This window comes from Cynocephalus volans, chromosome 9 (assembly GCF_027409185.1).
Source record: "Cynocephalus volans isolate mCynVol1 chromosome 9, mCynVol1.pri, whole genome shotgun sequence".
Taxonomy (NCBI): Eukaryota; Metazoa; Chordata; class Mammalia; order Dermoptera; family Cynocephalidae; genus Cynocephalus; species Cynocephalus volans.
This window is the reverse complement of record NC_084468.1, coordinates 129,199,661-129,222,977: the sequence shown is the minus strand read 5'-3', so window position 1 is coordinate 129,222,977 and position 23,317 is coordinate 129,199,661. Positions and strand designations below refer to the sequence as shown.

Below are 23,317 nucleotides of genomic sequence, written 5' to 3'. Positions count from 1 at the left end.
AATCTTTCTTAGATAGTAAGTAGTTACAGTAATTCTGTGGTTTTGATTCATTTCTGTTTATATTAAGTAAAGTCTTACTTATTTATTGAAATTTTCTGTGTAAACCTCAAAACCAAGTAAATATGAAAAAGCCAAGCCTTAATGTCACATGGTTATATTTTTCTACTTTTTGTTGACATGTAAAATTTTCATAGATTTGGAAAGTCGGTGTTGTTTTTTTTTTATAATTTACAGACAGTAAAATTCACCCTTTTAAAGTATGTAGTACAATTAGTTTTCAGAAAAAATATGAAGTTGTGTAAGCACTACCGCAATCAAGATATAGAACATTACTGTGATGACAAAAAATTCTTTTGTGCTTTTTTTCCTTCTCCTTCCTGGCAGTCCCTGATAGCCAGTGATCTGATTTCTGTTCCTATAGTTTTGCCTTTTCCAGAATATTATATTAATGGAATCATACTGTACATAGCCTTTTGTGTCTGGCTGCTTTTACTTAGCATAATGCTTTTAAGATGCATCCATGTTGTTGCACATATCCATAGTTCATTCTTTTTTATTGCTGAATAGTATTCCATTGTATGGAGCGTAATCATAATTTCTTTATTCATTCACCAGTTGATAGACATTTGGGTAATTCCCAGCTTTAAGCTATTACAAATAAAGCTGAACATCTGAATACAAGTCTTTGTGTGAATATATGAATATCTGTCTCTTGGATAAATACCTAATGGTGGGATAGCTGGGTCATATGGTAAGTATATGTGTAACTTTAAAAGAAACTGCCAAACTGTTTTCCACAGTGGCCATATCATTTTGGATACATACCGGCAATATATAAGAATTATACTTGGTCCACATTGTAACCAGCACTGAACTGTCAGTTTCTTTTTAAGTTTTAGCCCTTCTAGTAGGTGCATAGTGGTATCTCATTGAGATTTTAATTTACGTCTCTCTAATAACTCCCGATGTTGAACATCTTTTCATGTGTTGTTTTGTTATTTATATCTCTTCTTTAGTGAAGTGTCTATTCAAATCTTTTGCCCCATTTTTAAATTGAGTTGTCTTCTTATTTAGTTGTAAGAGATTCCTGTTTTTTTAAAAAATATATTCTGCATACAAGTTCATTATCAGATATGTACTTTACAAATATATTCTCCCAGTCCGTGGCTTGCTTTTTTATTTCCTTAACTGTCTTTGAAAGAAAGAAGTTTTAAATTGTGGTGAAGTTCAATTTATCAGTTTTTTATTTTTAAGTTTATGATATTTGTATCCTATCTTAAAAATGTTGTCCTACCCCAAAGTCACAAAGATTTTTCTCTATATGTTCTTCTAGAAATTTTATAGATTTAGCTCTTATGTTTAGGTCTATGATCCAGTACAGCTTGCTTTTGGTATATGGTGTGAGGTGAGTGTCAAGGTTTTTTTGTTTATTTTTTGCAAATAGATGTCCAGTTACCACATATTTTTTTTTTTTTTTTTTGTGACCCGTAAGGGGATCGCAACCCTTGGCCTGGTGTCGTCCGCACCACGCTCAGCCAGTGAGCGCACGGGCATCCCTATATAGGATTCGAACCCGCGGCGGAAGCGCCTCTGCACTCCCACCGCCGCACTCTCCCAAGTGCGCCACAGGGTCGGACCCAGTTACCACATATTTTAAAGATTATCCTTTCCCCACTGAATTACCCTAGCACTCTTAGAATATCTTTAGGTCTGTTTATGGACTTTCTGTTCTGTTCCATTGATCTGTATCCGTTGTCTCTAAGCCAGCACCACACTGTCTTGATTGGTCTAGATTTATATTATGTGTTGAAATCAAGTTGCGTGAGTCTTCCAACTTTCTTTTTTATTCCAAGAAAAAAATTTCTTGAATAATAAGTAAATAAATAAATAAAATTCACTTCTTAAATAAATAATAGTCATCTTGTCAATTTCTTCTAAAAATCCTTCAGGGATTTTGATTCAGATTGCATTCTATCTATAGATCAATATGGAGAGATTTGGCATCTTAATACTGAGGATTCTAATCTATATCTTCCTAGATTTTTAAAATTTCTCTCATCAACGTTTTGTAGCTTTTAGCATAGAAATTCTGCACGTATTTTATTAGCTTTATTCCATATTTCATGATTTTGATGCTATTTGTAGGTGGTATTTTTACTAATTTCAATTTTAAATTATTTCTTGCTATTATATAGGAATACATTGGTTTTTAATAGAGATATTGTATTCTGCAACCCTGATAAACTCACTTATTTCTTGTAGTTTTGGGGGTTAGGGGGTTTTCTAGGTTGATATAATTTGTAAATAAAAACAGGTTTATTTCTTCTTTTCCAATCTGTATACCTTTTATTTCTTTTTCTTTCATTATTGCATGGCTAGGACTTTCAAGAGTCAAAACAGAAGTCAAAGCAGATTAGCAAAGACAATTTTAAAGCGCATTGTCACATAAAAGAGTAAGTACAGATTTCATTCCAAGAGACTTCAAAATCGAAAGTAGTTAGAAGTTCAAAGGTGGACTGTTAAAGCTGGGCTTATGTAGCAAAAATGGGGAAATTGTTTAACCTTCCTGTGATTGGTTACAATCATGTATATTTTCAGAGAGCAGGGGATTGGTTAATAACAATTATTTTTACCATTTTTGGAAGGTGATTTAAGTTTTATTTCTGATTATCAGAAGCATTTACTAGAAATAGCCCAAGTTAAGTTTTGCTTATGTCTGCAAATCAAGCAAGGTTAAGGTTGCTTTCATGGCCTAATCAGCTTGTTCTATTTAGGGAATTTTCATTCCTGGACTCCATTTTATTTTCCATTAGCAAAGTCAAGGTTAGATGGAGGTAGTAGTGAGAGTATACATCCTCACTTTGTTCCTGATATGAGAAACATTCAATCTTATGCCTTTAAGTATGATGTTGGCTGTTTGGTTTTTGATAAAGATGATGCCTTTTATCAGGTGGAGGAAATTTTTATCAATTCTAGTTTTCCGAGTTTTTACCATGAATATATGTTGAATTTTGTCAAATACTTTTTCTACCATCAATTGAGATGATCATATTTTTTCCTTTTTTAAATGTGTTGATAAGGTGAATTGCTTTGATTGATTTTCAAATCTTAAATTGACTTTGCATCCCTGGAATAAGCCCCACTTGGTCATAATGTGTTATTCTTTTTGTATATTGCTAGGTTCAATTAGTTCAAATTTTATGAGGAGTTTTGCGTCTGTGTGCATGAGGAATATTGTTTTGAAGTTTTCTTATGATGTTTTCATCTGGATTTTGATGGATCTTGGACGTGACCAGCGCCATTGTGCACACAGTAAGCACAAAATAGCCGCTGGCCTTGTCTTCCACTCCAGCACCAAACCTCTCTCCCATTACCCTTGCGAGAGCCCCGTGACTTAAACAGAAACCCTATTGCTTCTGCAAGGGCACAGTTCTCCACCGTGGTCGTATAGTTTCCACATTAGCATAATGCCCCTCCTTGATGGCATCAGTCAGTCCTCGGTGCCCTATATAAGCTCTACCACCCCCACACCTGGTACTGCCTTCCATTTTGAGGGTAGCCCTGGGCTGCCTGTCACTTTGAGCGCAGCCCAGCAGATTCTTTTCCTTTAATAAAGCTTGATCCGTACCTGGCGTCTCAGCTCACTTTCTTTTTTTTTTTTTTTTTTCGTGACCGGCGCTCAGCCAGGGAGTGCACCGGTCATTCCTATATAGGATCCGAACCCGCGGCGGGAGCGTCGCTGCACTGCTAGCGCAGCACGCTACCGAGTGCGCCACGGGCTCAGCCCTTCAGCTCACTTTCTTTCAGTTTTGGAATCAGGCTTATGCTGGTCTCATAAAATGATATGGCAAATTTTCTTTCCTTTTGTATTTTATGGATGAATTTTCACAGAATTAATATTATTTCTTCTTTAAATGTTTAGTAGAATTTATCAATGAAGTCATTTGGTCTTGGAGACTTCTTTTAGAGAAAGTTTTTAACCTCACATTTAAAGTCTTTAATATGTACAATGGGCTTTTTAGGTAATCTTTTCTTCTTGAAAGAGCTTTGGTAGTTTGTGTCTTTCACTGAATTTGTCTATTTCTTCTAAGTTGTCAAATTCGGAGCCATAATATTGTTTAGAATATTCTCATCTTATAAATACCTGAAGGATTTTAGAATGTTCCCTCTTTCATTCCTGACATTGGTAGTTTCTTCTCTTTTTTCCTCCAAGAACAGGAATGGACAAACAACGGCTTGCAGGCTAAATCAGGTTTGCTTCATGCTTCTGTATGGTATGTGAGTTTAAAATGGTTTTTATGTATATTTTTTGATGGTTGGAAAAAAAAGTCAAAAGAATAAAGTTTCATGACATGAAAATTAAATTTTAGTATGCACATATAAATAAAGTTTTATTGGAACACAGCCACATTTATTGGTTTATATGTTACCTTTGGCTGCTCTTGCACTATCACAGCGGAGTTGAGCATTTGTGACCATATGGGCCACAAAGGTTGAAATATTTATTATGTGGCTATTGTATATATATATGCATTTTATATATATACAAATATATATATGCATTTTATATATATACAAATATATATAAATATAAAGGCTAGTTTTATATATAAATCTAGTCTTTGTCTTAGGTTCTTGTCACAGAGCTTAAAAAACCTTTGGAATTTCCTGAATGAGAAAAGTGTCTTTGTGATGCTAATGAGGTGACTCTTGGTGGGTCCCTAGATAGCTTCCAGATGATGGCTGGTCACCAGAAAGATGAAGTATATGATTAAAAGGATGGAACTTTCAGCCATATAACCTCTAGGGAGAGGAAGGGGCTAGAGATTGGTTTCAGTCATATGGTCAATGATTTAATCAATTATACCAATGTAATGAAACTCCAGTTAAAAACTCTGGACACCAAAGCTCAGTGTTGCTTCCTGGTTGGTAAACACATTGATGTTTACTGACTTCATGGAGAGAAGGCATGAAGCTCTGCACTCCTTCTAATATTTTACCTTATGTGTATCTCTTTTAATAAAAGTATAATTGTAAGTGTAGCATTTTCAGTGAGTTCTGTGAGTTATTCTTGTGAATTATTGAACCTTAGGAGGTCATGGGAACACCTGAAATTCTAGATAGTTGGTCAAGAAGTGTGGGTAGCTGTGGGAGTCTTAAAGTACACCTGTGGTCTAAAGTAAGGGCCATCTTGTGAAGGATGGAGCCATTAACTAGTGGAGTTTGACACTGACTCCAGGTTATTAGCATCAGAATTGTGTTGTAGTATACCTAGTTGGTATTAGACCAGTTGGGTTAAAACAGAACAGTGACTTTTACAGAAAATGTTCACCAATCCCTATTCTAGTTATATCAGTTTTATTGATCTTTTTCCAAAGAAACAGCTATTGATTTCTTTGCTTTTCCCTATTGTTTTTCTTTCTTTTTTTTATTTCATTAGTTTCTGCTCATATCTTTATTATTTTCTTTCAGTGCTTATTTTGTGTTTAATTTGCCCTTCTTTTTCTGATTTCTAATGCTTTGGAATTGTGCCATCTTTCCCATCTTGGTGTTTGGTGACATCATGTTTGCAGTTTGAAATTGGCCATTGTGGGAGTTATTTACACCATAAAGTCTGGCCAGTTAGCTTAGTTGGTTAGAGCACAGCCTTATAACCCCAAGGTCATAGGTTCAGATCCACCTACTGGCCAGCTGCCCAAAAAAAAGTAAAAGAAAAAAAAAGTTTATACATCATGAAAATCAGCAAATATCACATACTGTACTTCCCTTTATCCTGAGAGCCAGTTGTTAAACATTTAGCACACTGCTTGTAATGTCAATAACACAGCTCTTTAAAAATTCTCTCAGGGACCTATGAAAAAAATAATCTCAAATGAAAAGTTAATTCAGAAAAGGGAAGAAGTTATTAGTGAAAAATGTGATTTAAAACATAGATTTTAAATCTAAAACTCTTTCAGAAATTGTGCAGTCTTTGATGCTGAAGACATGAAGAAAAGGATAGACAGGCACCATTTGTTAGTGATTTCAGTGTAGTCCTTTCTGAACAAAAGTGCCTTGATTAGATGATCTGCAGAAGTCCATTGCAGTTCTGTGAATCTATGGTAAGTTATTTCCCAGAAGATGGTAGGAAAGTTATTTTATTGCTAATGAAAAGCTGATGAGGGAGTTATTGCTGAGAGATTGATCCATTGCCCTCTTATGAAGCTCAGATTCCCAGACCTTATTGATGGAAAAGAGCAGAAATAACAGAGCTAGGTAGCTACAGTCTACCATTTTTAAAAAACATTAGATACTGTGGCATAGGTTATCACTTATGGTTTGTGGAGGCCCTTCTAAACAAAGTGTTAAGGAAGTTCTTGGCCGATTCCTCTCTTGGTGTGCTGAGAGCTTAGTTCATAAGTTGGCATTAAATAGTGCTTCCATTAATTGATTAGGGAAGTGCTTGTTGTGTGTTACTAGGAGATATTAAAAAGCCCATTTTAAAGGAAATTTTAGGAGTTAATTTCTATGCAGCCATAATTCTTTGATATCATTGATCTTGTATTGTACCTATTACAATGTTTGTCTTCTAGATCTTGACTGTGAGTCCATACTCTTTGGACTTACGTAATAAATTTGTGTTGAATGAATAATTAGAGAAGCATTTTTAAAATTCCTTTTTGACAGAAATAGGAGACCCAAGAGATTCAGAACACTTAAACTCCAGGAATATTGAGAAATTGGCATTTAAAAAGATGTAATGTCAAGTACTATGTAACATTTTAAATAAGTTTTGTTCAGCTTAACCTTAGAAATTTACAAGTGCTTAATAAGCTATTAATAAACGCATAGTATGTATTTTCAATTTAAGAGTTACTATTCTGGGTTATACCCATCGTTTGTTTCTCTGAGTATTCAGTGTTACTATAGCAAAGAAGACTGTTTAGGTAGTTCCTTCTTGGTATTATCCTCAATTCATTCAATTTTTATCAGACATTGATTGAGTACCTAATATACGCACAGCATTTTTGAAGGTATGCCTAAAGATTAAAGAGAGATCCTCTAAAATTCTAATTGTACTTAACATATAACATTTATTGTATGATTTTTTTCCTAATAAATACATAATTAGTACAAAAACCTTGAAAATCAAGGAAAAGCACAAAGGAAAAAGTGTTTATAATCCCATCACTCCAACATAAGCACTATTAGTGTTTTGGCATATGCATTTTTTCTATTATATATTTACAAATGTCTATTAAAAATAATGTATAAAATAGGTGGGTGTCATAGGGGGGATGTCTGGAGAAGAGTTCTAGTCTGGCTTTGTAGCTATCCAATATGACCTTGGGAAAGATCCTTTGCCTCTCTCGAGTTCTGTTTCTTGATTTATAAAGGGATTTTCATAGTATCTAAGGGCCCTTTCCACTTGAAAATTCTGATTTCATTGAAATTGAACACCTTTGAAGACTGATATTTCAGAAGGATGAAATTGAAAATATTTAAATCTATGTTCACCTCAGTTATAAGGCAGATTTATAAATCTTGAACTAGTATAAATACTTCCTGCTAATATCACTAGCTTTCATTATCATGAACCAGTAGCACTAAAGTAACAAATTTCTCCTGGAACTGGAACTCAATCCGAATTGATTAATTTGAGCTAGTAAGTTTTTAGGAAAATGTTAAAACAACTCTTTAAAGCTTTTAAGTATGCTACTAGAAATAAGAAATACAGAATCACAATTTTAAATACATGGTATTTTATCAGAAAAGCATACCAAGGAGAAAATCAAAGCAACTATGTTACTTGATTCTTTTTGCACCTGAAGAAAATTGATTTTGCAGTCTCTCTCCCACTCTATTCATATTGTGAAAATGCAGATTTGTATGCAAGAATTATTACATATTATGCACTAAGGCTTTAAAAGTGTTAAAAGTTGTCTGGTTGGTCTTAGAAGGGTCAGTTTGCACATTAAACAATTTTTGTTGAACAGTTAAGATGTCCTTTTACCATTTCGTACTAGGATTTTTGTATGCATTTTAACAGTTATTTAAGAGTCCCCATGTGCTTAGAAAGGAATCTGAATATATGTGCCTTTTTTATAAAAGCCTCAGTACAATGTACGTTATTCCATCAATACCGTCAAATGACTAGGAGCTGTAGTTGGAGCAATATGTAAAAATACAGCTTGTGAAAGATTTCCTTTATTAACTGTCATCATCCACAGAATATATGTTCAAATAAACGTGTGTAATAACTAAATTTGAGATTAATAGGCCCCTTAAGAAACAGCAAAGTCATTCAGAATAGTCAGTGAAAAATAGGCTGTAAGACTGTAACATGCACATATTGTCCTGCTTACGTGCTCTCTCTGGTGTCATTCCCATTTATCACTGTCGGCCGGCTCTGTTCTCATTAAAACACTCTTGCACAAAAGCAACTTAATTTTCTTAAGAGGAGAGGACACCTGATTCAATTTAGTACCTAGAAACAGTAACTTGAATATATTTTTTGCTCGCCTGAATTGAGATGAATAGTTACAAACAAAAATAGCAACTCCCCGCCACCCCACCCCACCCCGTTCACCTCAAGATTAAAGATATTAAATAATTTTTCCACCAGTATCAAGAAATAGAGCTGGAGAAATAGGCAAGAAATGTAAAAAGCATTGGAAAAGCAGCTGGATGTCAAACATTTAACTTGGAGATGTATAAATAAATAAATAAATATAAAAACTTCTGTTAATTTCTGTAATATTTTTAAATCAAAGAATTAAAATGGTCATTAAGAAGATGAATTTTAATGGTACGTGTTCTGCAATTAATCTTTATTTAAATTGGTAATGCCTTGTAACATTGCTATGGTCTTCTTTTAGACTTCTTTTTGAGAAAAAATATTCAATAATGCTTTCAAAACAATGTTCTAGTTTTTAACCATTGCTACTTAAAAAATATAATGATATATGTAAATAGAATCAAATGAAAAGTGCCCCTTAGATATTGAGCATGGTGTATATTCTTGAATTTTAACCGATGTACTATATATTTACTTTTCTGTGGTACGGCTCAATTACATTTACATGTGATATATAAATGTATGACTCAAATTGTACATGTTATGACATTTATATAGTGAAAATCGTGTCAATTAAGTAGTCAGTAGAAAAATAGCAACTAAGTTACTTATGAGAAAACCAATTATAACTGGCTTTGAAAACAAACAGAATAAACACTTCCTAATTCTTTTTTTTTCTTTTTGCCTTTGTATAATACTATGCATAATACCTTACAAGTAAAAAAAAAAAAAGGTATTTCATGTTTCTATATTTAATTGAAGACCAAAGCTTGGAATTCAGTTTTTGATATTTTAGTCATTATATATTTTTCAAACTGAACCTCTGTTAAATAGGAAATAAATATCAAGGCCAGTTCTTTCTGTGAATCAGAGGCTAGTATGATAAAATTCTCATAGTTGAGGAACTTTTCCAGGGTAAGGCAATTGAGCTTTGATCTCCAACGAGCATGACCAGTAGTCAGTTTTGTTTTGGTTTTTTTTTCTTATTTTGCAGTGATGCCACATGCAATGGGAACAAGAGACAGTGCTAAATAAAATTTAGTATGCCTACTCAAATTTGTATCTTAGAGTAAGCACTTTCTGATTTGTCCAACCTGCCCAATTAGTTGTTTATTATTTTCTCCGTTGTTTAGGAACATGATTGTGTTAGTTACGCTTCAAGTAATAGAAAATCAAACTAAAAGTGGCTTAAACAAGCAGGGACTTATTTTTCTCATCTACCAAGGTGCCTGGAGGTAGGAGCTGCTGGCATTTGTTTGTGGCTCAATGATATTAGAGTGGCTGTCTCTGCAGTGCTCTTATGGATGCAAGATAGCTTTCACTGCTCTAGGCAGGAAGAATGGAAGAAGGGTCAACACAAGAAACTAATCTCCCTAAACCCTCACCATCAAGCATATATCAGTTTGTATCTCACTGGCCAGAATTTTGTTGCATGGCAACCCCTAGCTTTTCTTTTTTCATGTGTACTTTTTGTATCTTGTTAAAAAAAACTGTTTCCTTTTCTGACGGCACAAAAAAAGTTTCATATTTTCTTCTAGAAGTTTAAAAATTTTGCCTTCCACATTTAGGTCTTTAATGTGTCTAGTATTTTTTTCTTTACTGTACTGTGAAAAAGCCAGTTGCTTCTCTTCCCTCACTGCTTTGTAAGGACACTCTTGTCATATACAGCTTTCTCACATTGTATAGTTTTTTACTGTTAGCTCCTCTTCAGCTGAGGTTGTTTTTAACTGGGAATCCACTTTGTTCTTGGTTATTGAAATGACCCCAAAGGGAAGTTTTGCATTCTCTTCTTTACAGGCCTTAGGAGTTTTTCTGGTCCTTGATCTATTTTGTCTTTCCTTTAAATTAATCGTCATTTCAGGATTCTTGAATCACATGTATAGTGTAAATTCAGTCTCTACATCCACCCTTGATGCAGGCCTTCTGTTACTTTCTTGCATTTGTACATAGAGTTTTCTAGCTGCTTTTACCCAGGGTGGCCGTTCTTCCAGACTTCCACTCTTTGCTATTGCAGATGTCTGTACTTCTTGTTTCTGCAAAGGCATGAGTCAACATCAGCTCATCTGTTCCACCACTCCTGTCTTGACTACCTTCTGTATGTTTGGTACCTGTTGTCTAGTTTTGTTTTGTTTTAGCTCAGCTATGTATTTATTAGTTTTTTGCTTTTTTAAATTTTAATTTATTAATATGCAGTGTAGTTGATTTTCATGTCCCTGTACCAATTTGTCCTTTTCCTCCCTCCCTTTCCCTCCTCTCCCCACCCCCATCAACATCATATCTGTACACTTATCTTCACAAGTTCAAGGAATTGTTGTGATTGTTGTGTCCCCCTACCTGGTTTATTTGTTTGTATATTTATTTATTTATTTTTGTTAGCTCCCACATATAAGTGAAAACGTGGTATTTCTCTTTCTGTGCATGGCTTATTTCACTTAATATAATTTTCTCTAAGTCCATTCATGTTGCTGTGAATGGTAGTATTTCATTCTTTTTTATAGCACAATAGTATTTCATTGTGTAGATACACCACATTTTCCTTATCCACTCATCCAATGATGAGCATTTAGGGGGGTTCCAACTCTTGGCTATTGTAAATAGTGCTGCAATAAACAAAGGAGTACAGGTATCCCTTTGACATGATGATTTCCATTTCTTTGGGTATGTCCGCAGCAGTGGAATAGCTGGGTCATATGGTAGATCTATCTGTAATTGCTTGAGGAACCTCCATACCATTTTCCATAAAGGCTGCACCGTTTTGCAGTCCCAACATCAGTGTAGGAGGGTTCCTTTTTCTCCGCATCCTTGCCAGCATTTCTCATTCTCAGTCTTTTGGGTATTAGCCAGTCTAACTGGAGTGAGATGATATCTGAAAGTGATTTGATTTGCATTTCCCGAATGCTGAGTGATGCCGGGCATTTTTTCATGTGTCTGTTGGCCATCTGTATGTCTTCTTCTGAGAAATGCCTATTCAACTCCTTTGCCTGTTTTTTAACTGGGTTATTTGTTTTTATTTTGCTGTTAAGCTGTTTGAGTTCCTTGTATATTCTGAACATTAATCCTCTGTCAGATGTATACTTTGCAAATATTTTCTCCCACTCTGTTGGTTGTCTTTTCACTCTGTTGTTTCTTTTGCTGTGCAGAAGCTTTTTAGTTTAATATAATACCATTTGTTTATTTTTGCTTTGGTTGCCTGTGCTTTGGTGATTGTAGTCATAAAGTCTATGCCCAATCCTGCTTCCTGGAGTGTTTCCCCTACACTTTCTTTAAAGAGTTTTATAGTTTCAGGATGTATATGTAACTCTTTAATCCATTTTGAGTTGATTTTGGTATATGGCAAGAGGTATGGGTCTAGTCTCATTCTTCTGCATATGGATGTCCAGTTTTTTTCAGCACCATTTACCAAAGAAGCAGTCTCTTCCCCAGTATGTATTGGTGCTTTTGTCAAAGATCAGATGGCTGTAGGTGTATGGGTTGATTTCTGGATTCTCTATTCTGTTTCATTGGTCCATGTCTCTGTTTTTATACCAGCACTATTCTGTTTTGGTTACTACAGCTTTGTAATATAGTTTAAAGTCAGGTGGTGTTATGTCTCTGGCTTTATTTATTTATTTATTTATTTTTTTGCTCAGGATTGCCTTGGCTATTCATGGTCTTTTTTTATTCCACATGAATGTTAGAATTGTTTTTTCCATTTCTGAGAAAAATGTCATTTGAATTTTGATAGGGATTGCATTGGATCTATAGATCACTTTGAGTAGAATGGACATTTTCACAATGTTAATTCTTCCAATCCAAGACCATGGGATATCTTTCCATTTTCTTGTGTCCTCTTTAATTTCTCTCAACAGTGATTTGTAGGTCTCATCATAGAGATCTTTCACATCCTTGTTTAACTTTATTCCTAGATATTTTATTTTTTGGTGACTATTGTAAATGGACTAGCTTTCTTGATTTCTTTTTCTGCTAGTTCATTGTTGGAATATAAAAGTGCTACTGGTTTTTCATGTTAGTGTTGTATCCTGCAACTTTGCTGAAATCATTTATCAACTCTAAGAGTTTTCTTGTAGTCTTTAGGATGATCTCTATATAGGATCATGTCATCTGCAGACAGGGACAGTTTGACTTCATCTTTTGCAATATGGATGCCCTTTATTTCCTTCTCTTCCCTGATTGCTCTGGCTAGTATTTCCAACACTATGTTGAATAGGAGTGATGAGAGTAGACACCCTTGTCTTGTTCCTGTTCTATGGGAAAAGCTTTCAACTTTTCCCCATTCAGGATGATATTGGCAGTGGGTTTGTCATATATGGCTTTAATTGTGTTGAGATACTTTCCTTCTATACCTAATTTATAGAGAGTCTTTATCATGAATGAATGTCAAAATCAAAGACAAAAACCATATGATCATCAGCTGTGTATTTAAAATGTTGTGTTATTTGTTGAATGGCATAAATTTAAGGATTATAAACCTGAAATGCCTTCTCAAGTACTCCTGTTCTCCACCCCTACCATTTTTTTGACAGTGCCTCTGTCAGATCTCATGGTCTGGTCACTTTTGGTTACAAAAATAGTTTAATAGTCAGTAATTAGGATTAACTTTTAGATAATAAATCATCTATGGCAGTCTAGCTTAAACTTCAAATTACCTTTTCTCTCAACCTAGAGCCAACCAGTGTTTTTAAAACATAGAAAATTATACTTTTTAATTAATAAATACACACACATATGATAAAAATTTTAAAATAGGACCAGTGGGGAAGAGGACATGGTCTGTTTCACTATTTTTTTACTTTCTCATTGTTTCTACTTCAGGCCTTTTCAGAGCCATGGGGGGAAGGAGAGGGGTGGTAGGACAAGTGAGGCAGTGGGACAGAGTCTTATCTTACTGGTACTGTTGTAATATGGCCTTCAATGCCCTCTGTCATAGCAGGTGTCCACCTGCTATCTCTTTTTGCTAGACAGATTAGGGGAGGGGGTTCTTCAGAGTATACCTCTAGCCCCTGCTCCTATTCATATCCCTTTAGCCTCATTGCTGGAGTCTCTTCTTGGGTGTGGTCTCTCAAAATGAATCAAGTTTAAATGCAATCTTTGGAGGCATCTTCTTGGCTCTTCTGAAATTGACAGAACCTTGCCCCATTGCAAAACTAAAGTATACTTTGTGCAACTCCTTGCTCTTTCTGCTTGCCCCTCCCTTTGTGGTCTGTTCTAGGCAGCCTCCCACCTTGCTCTCTAGTTAGGAAGCAAGTACCTGTCTCTGGTTCATTTATATACCTTTCTGATCCCTGCCACCCCAATTCTAGAGAATGTACCAGATGTTTCCAAGAACTTTAACAGAGTGCACCCTTTGTTCCTTGTTGGGTCCGCCGCAGGCCGACTCAAACAGCCCTAGCCTCGTTCCTTTTGGTGAGCGAGCGAACGGCCCGGGATTCCTCTTTCCCTCCTGTCCCCTTTGGAAGGAGACAGGGGAAGAGAGCTGCGAAGAGAGGTGAGCACACCGCTGGCCCCAAAAACAGCCCAGTTAAAGGACACTCAGACGAGGCGGGGGTTCTGTCCAGCGGTTCCATTTATTACCACACAAGCACTTGCTTTTAAAGGCAAATGGGAAAGGGAGGTTTTTTACATAATCTTATCAGCCTAAAGGTCAAGAGAGCATGCATCCTGTCTCAATGCCTAGCTATTGCAACCACGAGTGCAGAAGCGCGTATTTGGCCAATAAGGGCTAAGGCAAGGTTCCCGCAGACACCCCCACCCTACTTCCTCCCGGCGCTGTCCTAGGCTGCCACATTAATACGCCCTTGTGGGCCCATAATGGTGCCGCTTGTAATGTCACTTAAGGTGGCGTGAGTTTTTAAAGCCCGACATATTCCCCCTTTTTGTTTTAATAAGGCAGCTGGAGGCGGCTAACCTTCCCAGCCTCGCCTCCATTCCCTCTGGTGGCTGTGCCTGTCTTAGGTTGTTTCCCTCTGGAAATCTTACCCCTCATTGACTATCCAGCCAAGCGGGAGTGGGGTGGAGCCTTACAGACTGGCGTTGATTTTTTAAAGGGCCATATTGACCCAAGGGCTGTCAGGGTTTCATTATGGGCCACTTCGTCTACCACCTGGGTGAGCATTACGAGATAAGTGGTGTTGCGCCTTATAAGGGACATAACCTGGCAAATGGCGTAAGGCCCCAAGATGAGGGGGCCTGCCAGGGAGGACAGCAGGGTGGTGAGCCACGGGGAACCTGATAGCCAGCCTTGGAACCAATTACTATTGGCTTCTTGCTCTTTTTTTTTTTTTTTTTTTTTTTTGCTTTTCTAATCTTTCTCTAAGCTTAGCTAGGGAATCTTTGACCACTCCAGAGTGGTGGGCATAGAAGCAGCACTCTTCTTTGAGGGCAGCGCATAATCCTCCTTGCTGTAAGAACAACAGGTCTAGTCCACGTTGATTCTGTAAAACAGCTTCAAAAAGTGATGTTAGTGATTTTTTTAAATGTGATACAGACACCTCCAAGCGGCTTGTATGACCTCCCAGGTTTGGTTGACTGGCTCCTGTGGACCTTCCCCGGTGGTAGAGGCCCTTGTCCTTGTTGACCCGAGGAGGGTGGCCACTTGGAGCATCCACAAAGGGTTCATAATGCAGTCTGAAACATACAAACAATAAACTCCTCAGGGTCCTCAGTACCCTGGGTGTCTGGCAAGAACTTAAGATTTTTGGCTGGGACCCATATAGGGGTTGACTCACTGAGGGGGAAGACACAACCAAACCCTCAACCCATAGTTAGCAACGGGTCAGGGCCCCTCCACTGGCCTGTTAAGGGGTCTTTCCACCACACTTGGACTTCCGGGCGCGGTGGTTGAGCTGACCAGTGTTTCTGGAAGGCAGACAGGGGTTCATTTTTGGAAAAATTTAGGATTTTAAAGTTAGGAGTGCCTGTCCCAACTGCTGATGAGGACTGGTGACTACCTCTTTTTGTTTTAATAATTGATTTTTTAGGCATTGGTGATGCCGTTCAACAATGGCTTGTCCTTGGGGGTTATAGGGAATTCCTGTAGTATGTTTAATGTTCCATTGTATTAAGAATTCTTGTAAGGCTTTGCTAGAAAAATAAGGCCCATTATCTGTTTTAATTTGTGCTGGCAGCCCTAAGGTGGCAAAACACTGCAGCAGGTGATTTTTTGCATGCTTGGCAGCTTCATCTGCGTGTGCTGTGGCCCAACACGTGTGTGAATAGGTGTCAACGGACACAAAAACATATTTGAGTTTCCCAAAAGGCGGGAAGTGAGTTACATCAGTTTGCCACAGCACATTAGGCTTGAGTCCCCTAGGATTGACCCCTGGTGGTTGTAAGGGGGGTACTTGCAGATAAGGAAGGCATGACTTGCATGTGTGTACAATCCTTTTTAGCTGTGAAATACGTATATTTGGAAACCTGGCATGTAGGCCTCGCCAGTTTACATGAGTTAAAGTGTGCAGTTGGCTGGCACTATCTATTGTATATATTTTAGGCACCTGAGAGGCAAGAGTGTCTGCCTGGGCATTTCCAGTGGCTAGAAATCCTGGCATCTCTTGATGACCCCGAAGGTGTTGAACAAAAATAGGGTTATTGCGGCCTTGTAAGGTACTCCTTACTTGTATCATAAGGGAGGAGATGGGATTACAATCTAAGCGAATGTGGGCTCCCGGAAGCCCAGGGAGAAGATTGGCCGCATATAAGCTGTCTGTAAAAAGGTTAATGGGGTCTGGCACCTTTTGCAGGGCAAGGAGTATAGCGAGCAGCTCTTTGTATTGTGCCGACCCATCACAGGGGTGAAAATGAGTAGCGGGGGCCGCTGGTGATGTGGTGCGTGGGGGTTTGTAAATAATTACAGCAGCCCCTGATTTGCCACTGTCCGTGAAGACATTGTAGGCGTCTACCAGGGGTTTGGCGACAAAAAGCTGTGGGTTAGTCCATGACAGCTCTTTGAAGGCAGAGACCCATTTATTGTTGCCATAGTGGCAATCAACAACCCCGAGATAGCCTTCCAGAGCCAGTGCCAGCCGGTTTTGATATTGAGCTAACCATGTAAAATCTGCCAAGCAGAAGGGGACGACAATTTTCTGTGGTTACTTTGCGAAACATCTTAGTAAGCATTCCCTTCCTTTCATTATTAGGTCAGTGGCTTGGTTCAGAGTGGTGTACACCCGGGGGGCCCCTCCTAGGGATAAGTGTACCCATTGGAGTGGCTTCCCCCTTTGGGTTAGGGCAGCCATGTATGTGGTGTTAGTGGCTATGAGCCGTAACTCTATAGGGGACTCAGGGTCATAGCGTTTCAACTGGGCACTGTTTAGGAGATCTTGGACTGACTTTAAAAAGCTGTCGGCACTCAGGCGGGAGCATGAAGGGGGTGCTGGGGTCAGAGGCGTGCAACAGGGCAAACGGGAATGAGCTGGCTGATGGAAAGGGGGATCCATGAACGTAGCCAATTTATTTCTCCTAGAAGCTTTTGTAATTGAGGGAGAGTATACGAGTTGGAGATGGTTAGCTGAGGCTTTAATGGGCTAGCCTTTTCTAAAGTTAAAAGTGTGCCCAGAATTTTAAACGGGGGTTTTTTGCCTTTAGCCTTGGGACATTGGCTTTTAAAATGACCTTGTCTTCCGCAACCAAAACATTGTCCCTTGAAGGGTGGGGAAGTATTGTTTCCTGAGGGGATCAGGGTGGTAAATGCCTTGAAGCCTTCGGTTAAGTTTTGTGTCTGAGCCTGCAAGGCTGAGGATAAAGTCCTGGCCTCAGCAACAGCCTTTTTTAGTTCTTTTACAACGTTGACCGGATAGGCCTGAGGGTCCGCTTCCCCCCACGGGCTGCGGATGGCTGGGGGTTCCCAGCAAGCCATGACAGGAAAAACCTGCGGCTCTGCCGGGGATGTTTTTAAAGGTGGACTAGCCTCCTCCACTTCTTCAGGTGCCGCTTTCTCTCCTTCGGCTAAACTTTGCTCAGGGCCTTGCATTGGCAGCTTTGTTTCCTTTTTTCTCTCCTCATCGAACTGCGCCTAATCCCTTTCTGCCCCTTCCTGATGCTCGGGGACGGAAGCAAAGCTTTAGGGCAGAGATGGTTGGGTAGAACCCTAAGGGGGGGTCTAGCCCGTGACTAATCTCATTCTTTCTGGCCAGGGTCTGAACCGGGTCCCAAGTCTCATAGGACAACAAGCTGGACGAAGGTGCCCAAGGGGCAACCTTCACCACATGACGCCAGGCATTGGTGGCCGTGGAGTCAGATATTTCTAGGCCTCTGCTTTTTAACATGTACTTTAGAGCCTTGCAGGCTGTCTCGTCACTCTTTCCACACACACCTCCCATGTTGCCCCATGGGGAAGGGACAAAGGGAGCAACAGGGCAGAGAAGTGCAGGGACTTCCCCCTGTTACGGTACTCACCCTGACACGCAGGCGGATTACTTTACAGCGACTACCGCGGTTGCGGGGGCCACTCCACTGGTTGATCACCCTTTGTCGACCTTCTTTCAGGACCGAGCAGCCGGGGGTCTCACTTGCTCGCCTTTCACCCACGAGTTTTAAGAAACTCCTCACACGGGGCACCACTCTGTCGGTCCGCCACTGGCCGACCCGAACAGCCCTAGCCTCGTTCCTTTTGGTGGGCGAGCGAATGGCCCAGATTCCTCTTTCCCTCCTGTCCCCTTTGGAAGGAGACGGGGGAAGAGAGCCAGGAAGAGAGGTGAGCACACCGCCGGCCACAAAAATAGCCCGGTTAAAGGACACTCAGACCCGGCGGGGGTTCTGTCGAGCAGATAGAATCTTATCAGCCTAAAGGTCAAGAGAGCATGCATCCTGTCTCAATGCCTAGCTATTGCAACCACGAGTGCAGAAGCGCGTATTTGGCCAATAAGGGCTAAGGCAAGGTTCCCGCAGACACCCCCACCCTACTTCCTCCCGGCGCCGTCCTAGGCTGCCTCCTAGGCTGCCGCATTAATACGTCCTTGTGGGCCCATAATGGTGCCGCTTGTAATGTCACTTAAGGTGGCGTTAGTTTTTAAAGCTCGACAGTTCCTGTGGCAGCCCAGTATAGAATTCGTCCCTTCATTAAACATCCAGCATGGGACAGCAATGCCATTATTACTTCTTCGCAATTTCTCCTATCTCCACTGTTGTAGATATCACCCCCATCTCCAACTTGGGAGGTGTGGTGAACAGATCAGCTTTCTCCCCTAGAGGGGGAAAGTCAAAAGACTCACTCCTCCTGGGAATTTCCTCTTATCAATTTCCTCTGGAATTTCTAGTTTTCACCTGTACAGCCTGCATGTGAAGTTGTCCCTGACCCAGTTCTGGTGTCTTTTTATAAGTACTGAGGTATCTGTTATCTTACTATTGAATAGCAGAATACTTGCCACACATCTTCTTAGTTTGGAATATTATTAAAAATTCTGAGACAACCATACATGTCCCATTTTAACTTTTTAAGCATTTTTGTGTACTTTGGGAACCAGGGTGTTCAACAGCAAAAGCCGAAAATTTCATAAATTAACTTCCAATAAATCAGTCATATTCAATATAAATGATGAATTTTATTATTTTTTTTTTTTAGTAGACTCGTCAGGGCAGGAAAAAGAGAAGTGTTGAACTAGCATTATGAACATTTTTGATTTAATGTCATAAGCAAAGACTTGGGCAGGACCCAGCAGTTTTCATATATTTGAAATGAATTTTAAAAAGGGACTAGATGTATTTATGTAACTCCAGAACATGGAACATGGTCAGTGTGCAGCAGTTATGGGAAGTTGTAGGTTTTAGGTAGAACTTTATAATGTTTAGAGCCATTCAGCAATGGAAAATCTTGCTTTTATGAGTTAGGGAACTCTTTGTTCCCGTTATTTTCAATGGCTTTTTTTGAAAGTCACCTTTTTATTCTAAATAATTCCAAGTAGGTTATGAAGAAATTAATTCATTACTGAACTTGCTCAATTGCCAAAAATAATTTAATAAAGACATGCTGTACAATATATAATGAAACATTAGTGAAATACCTTACACTGGGTAAAATTAGATTCATACCAAAAGCAATATATTTTCTAAAAATGTGTAATATAAAGGAAGCCAATCTACTCAGTATTAAAAAAACAACTCAATATGAACTTGTTTCAGTTAGCATTGATCTAATTATTCATTAAATGTGATTACTCCAAGATTCATACTTTGCACATGGGATTTATAAGTTAATAATGAAAACATTACTATGCAGACATTCAGTAAGCACAAGAAGTATTCGTTCATTCATTCATTCATTTAATAATATTTATTGAAGGTCTGCTATGAGCCAAGTGCTGTTCTATGCACATCCTTGAATAAATTAGACAAAATTCTTGTTGTAATGGAGCATTCTAGAGGGGGATTGATTTTGGAAATTGTTACTAGCAAAGGAAATAATAACAAATAAAGTGCTATATTTTAAAGTCAGTGGACTATCCTAGGTATGGCTTCCAGAAGGCAGAGAAAAGGAATCTTATATCCCATGAGAGTCTGATGATATAACCCAAAGGCTCCTACCTTTGGAAAAAATGATATTTGGTGGCTCATGTTTGATATCAGTTCATGAAGTCTGTATTTTCTGTAGCCATGTTTGTTTGAATATAAAAATAATAGTGGGTTCTTTGTTTATTTTCAAAACCAAATATTCACATGCTGTAATCCCAGAAGATGCCCTCTCTTCATCCTGTGGCTTCTTACACCCCCAGCACAATGATGTGTGATTGAAAGGACACACAACCTCCAGCTTGTGAGCAACCAGCAAGAAATATCACTAACATGCAAAGTAGGCATTGAAATCTTAATTTTATTTTAAATTATTTATTATATTTTTAACACAAAGGAGTTCAAAAACCAAATAATAAATGGACTAACATCTCACTTCCCTGATAATTTTTATTAAAATGTAAAAAGGTAAAATGTTAGAAAAAATTAAAACACCAACAGGACAAATAGAACAAAATGAAAAATAAATGACTCCTATCCAATCCCTGTCAACAAATTTAACCATAGTTAGGAAGTTATTTTATTTTATTTGGGGGGGGATTCCTTTTAGAAAAAGTGGTATGTTTTTATATTTGTGTGTGTGTGTACACATGTTTACACAATAGGAATCATACACGCTTTTGAAATTTGCTTTTTCACTTCAGATATCTTGCTTTTATTCATATCAGCGCATGCAGATCATCCTCTTTTAATGATTGCAAAGTATTCCTTATTAATTCTAGATTTTACTTAACTAGCTCTGTTGCTGTATACCAGTGGTAAGTCTTAAAACATTATGCTAAACGTATGTATGAAAGTATATCATAAGAGTCTAGATCTCCTGTCATAGCTATTGCTTGGTTGTGGTACTAGGTGTCAGATCCAGTCTTCTTTGTCGGCCACCTGTCTTTGGATTCTGCCAAGCACATAGGATAACATAGTAGGAGAGGTAGTCTTGGGCATTTCAGGGAATCCTACTTATTTCAGCAATTCGGTGCTTAGGATGAGTGTCATTAGATTCCATCCTTAGAAGACCTTGGACTGTGGTGGGGCAGGGAGGCATGTAAATAGATCATTTCAATACAGTATGACAAGTGCTATGACAGATATAGGCTCAGGATGTTCTGGCAGCAGAAGTAGAGACATGACTCCACCTATAAGTGTGGATGTGTATGTGGATGATAGGAGATCTGGATTTCAATCTCCCATCCAATATAAGAATCTCTTTCACAACATTGTGTTTTACTTGCTTTAAAATGCCTGAACCTTCCTCTTATGATATACTTACATAAATATGTTTAGCATAGATATTGAGGTGGTTGGAAACTTCTTAGGACAATGCCCAAACTGATTCACTAAGATAAATGAAAGTTCCCCGGGCAGAAGAGGGGAGAAGGGCATTTCAGGACAGGGAACCAAAGAGGTAAGAAATAACATTATGAGTTTGGCGAACTGCAAATAGTTTAATGCTGTCAGAATCTAATATTTGAGGCAGAGAATGGGTTGGACAGAGACCTGTACGTGGAGGGCCTATTACATCATGCTAAGGAGTGAATTCCTCCTTATGTTGGAAGGCATGCGTGTCTTTTATACGCTAATTCTTACTCTTTGGAACTCTGGAAATCATAATCCTTTCATATGCTGCAGCTGCACAATTGTGCTTAGTTATCTGTTGCTATTGAGCCCAAGATCCATGGTTCAGTGATTTCACCTGGTCTTCAGCATATCCAGAACCTTAATCAAGCATTTCACAAAAGATTGCCAGAGCTCACTGCACGGAATGATGGTGTAGCTGAGTGAGTTCAAATCCATCACCACTGTAAGAAAACAAGTAAGAATGAGTTGGCCTACAGCATTTTGGGGTACCTAAGATATCCCATCACTGCCATCACTGTCATTTTATAAGCCGCAGAAACACAGCCAGTTCACATAAAATTTATTGCTGTGTTTGGGTTAAAAAAAGGGAACCAGAGGGAGTGGGAGTATGGCAGTTTGATCTGATGTGAGCAGTAGTTAGTTCCAATTTTACTTTGACCTCTAAGTCTTTTTACATCTAGTGATTCCATGATTCCTTAAATGGTAGGCAAAACCACTAGTTATCTAATATAAATCAGTGAAAGGCACTGGAAAGAAATTAATTTGGAAGAGACGTGCTCAATGGGGAGGACCTCATTCCTTTGCTAAAAAGAGAGAGAAAGCCATTTTAAGCACAAAATAGTGTCTAGATGTAAACATTGTTTGTGGGGAAGGTGCATTTTTGTAGAAAGAAAGGCAATTCCTTGTTAATTTCACCACAACTCATTTATTTATACCTTTTTACTTATTTTGCTCCATACATAAAACTTTTTCCTGGAATCATTCATAATGGAATCCCAGGAAAATGTGTTAAGTATGTTGCTATAGTTTACAGTTGTTACCTGTAATGTTTTATTTAGCTGAATCTTTTTTTTTTTTTTTTTCACTGCTCCCTGTACAACACGGAACACCATATGCCATTGTCCCTGTCAGGAAGCAAAGGTTTCCCTTGTCTGTGCCTGTGCTTATGTTTATGCCACAGAGGAGCTGTGGTCCAGTGCCATCTTTTATTGATAGGGCCAGCAAAGGAGAGACATCTAATGAAATTATCAAAGCTTTGAATTAATTATGAACTGGAATAGGAGAGCTAAGCTCTCTGGAGCCAAGGATCTCATTACCCATTCACTCTCATTGCATCCTCTTCCAGAGCAGAAGGCATTTTCAGCTGTAGCTCTTAGCCTGGCTTTGGACTTTATTCAAACTTACTAAACTGACATTCTCTTTTTACTATAGTTTGGCTGCTAATGTCCATGATGATTAATTTAATTCTGCTCTGGATCTGTAAGAGATGTAAATAGGTTTTCTCTACCCCTCCTTTTACCTTTTATTATTTTTTCCTCTCTTTTATTTTCTTTCATCAAATTGGATGTTATACAAGTTTTTCTCTTTTTGGGGTTATATGAGAAGCTTTCGGGACTCTGGTATAGCTTTATGGAATATAGTGATTGATTTAAAGTTAAGAGCTATATTACATCTATGTATTCCATGGATATTTAGGTAAGCACAAAGTCAAATATTTCTTCTTGTTTTAACAGCATTTTTCATATTTCTAATGTGTGTTGTATGGGGACAACAGATCTCACCTCGTGGTTGTAGTTAACAGGACTTATGCTCACTGATGGGGAGCAATTAATGTTTGCCTTATAATTATGTTTTTCCTTCTCCCAGTAATATGAATTTTTTAAATGAATGTCAGCCTCTGAT

The 23,317-nt window shown here is 38.2% G+C and overlaps 1 protein-coding gene across 6 annotated transcripts in view; it reads left to right on the top strand.

Annotated features, from left to right (window-relative positions):
- Positions 1-23,317, top strand: part of SLC10A7 (solute carrier family 10 member 7) — a 264,504-nt gene that overhangs the window by 64,772 nt on the left and 176,415 nt on the right. The window lies entirely within an intron of this gene.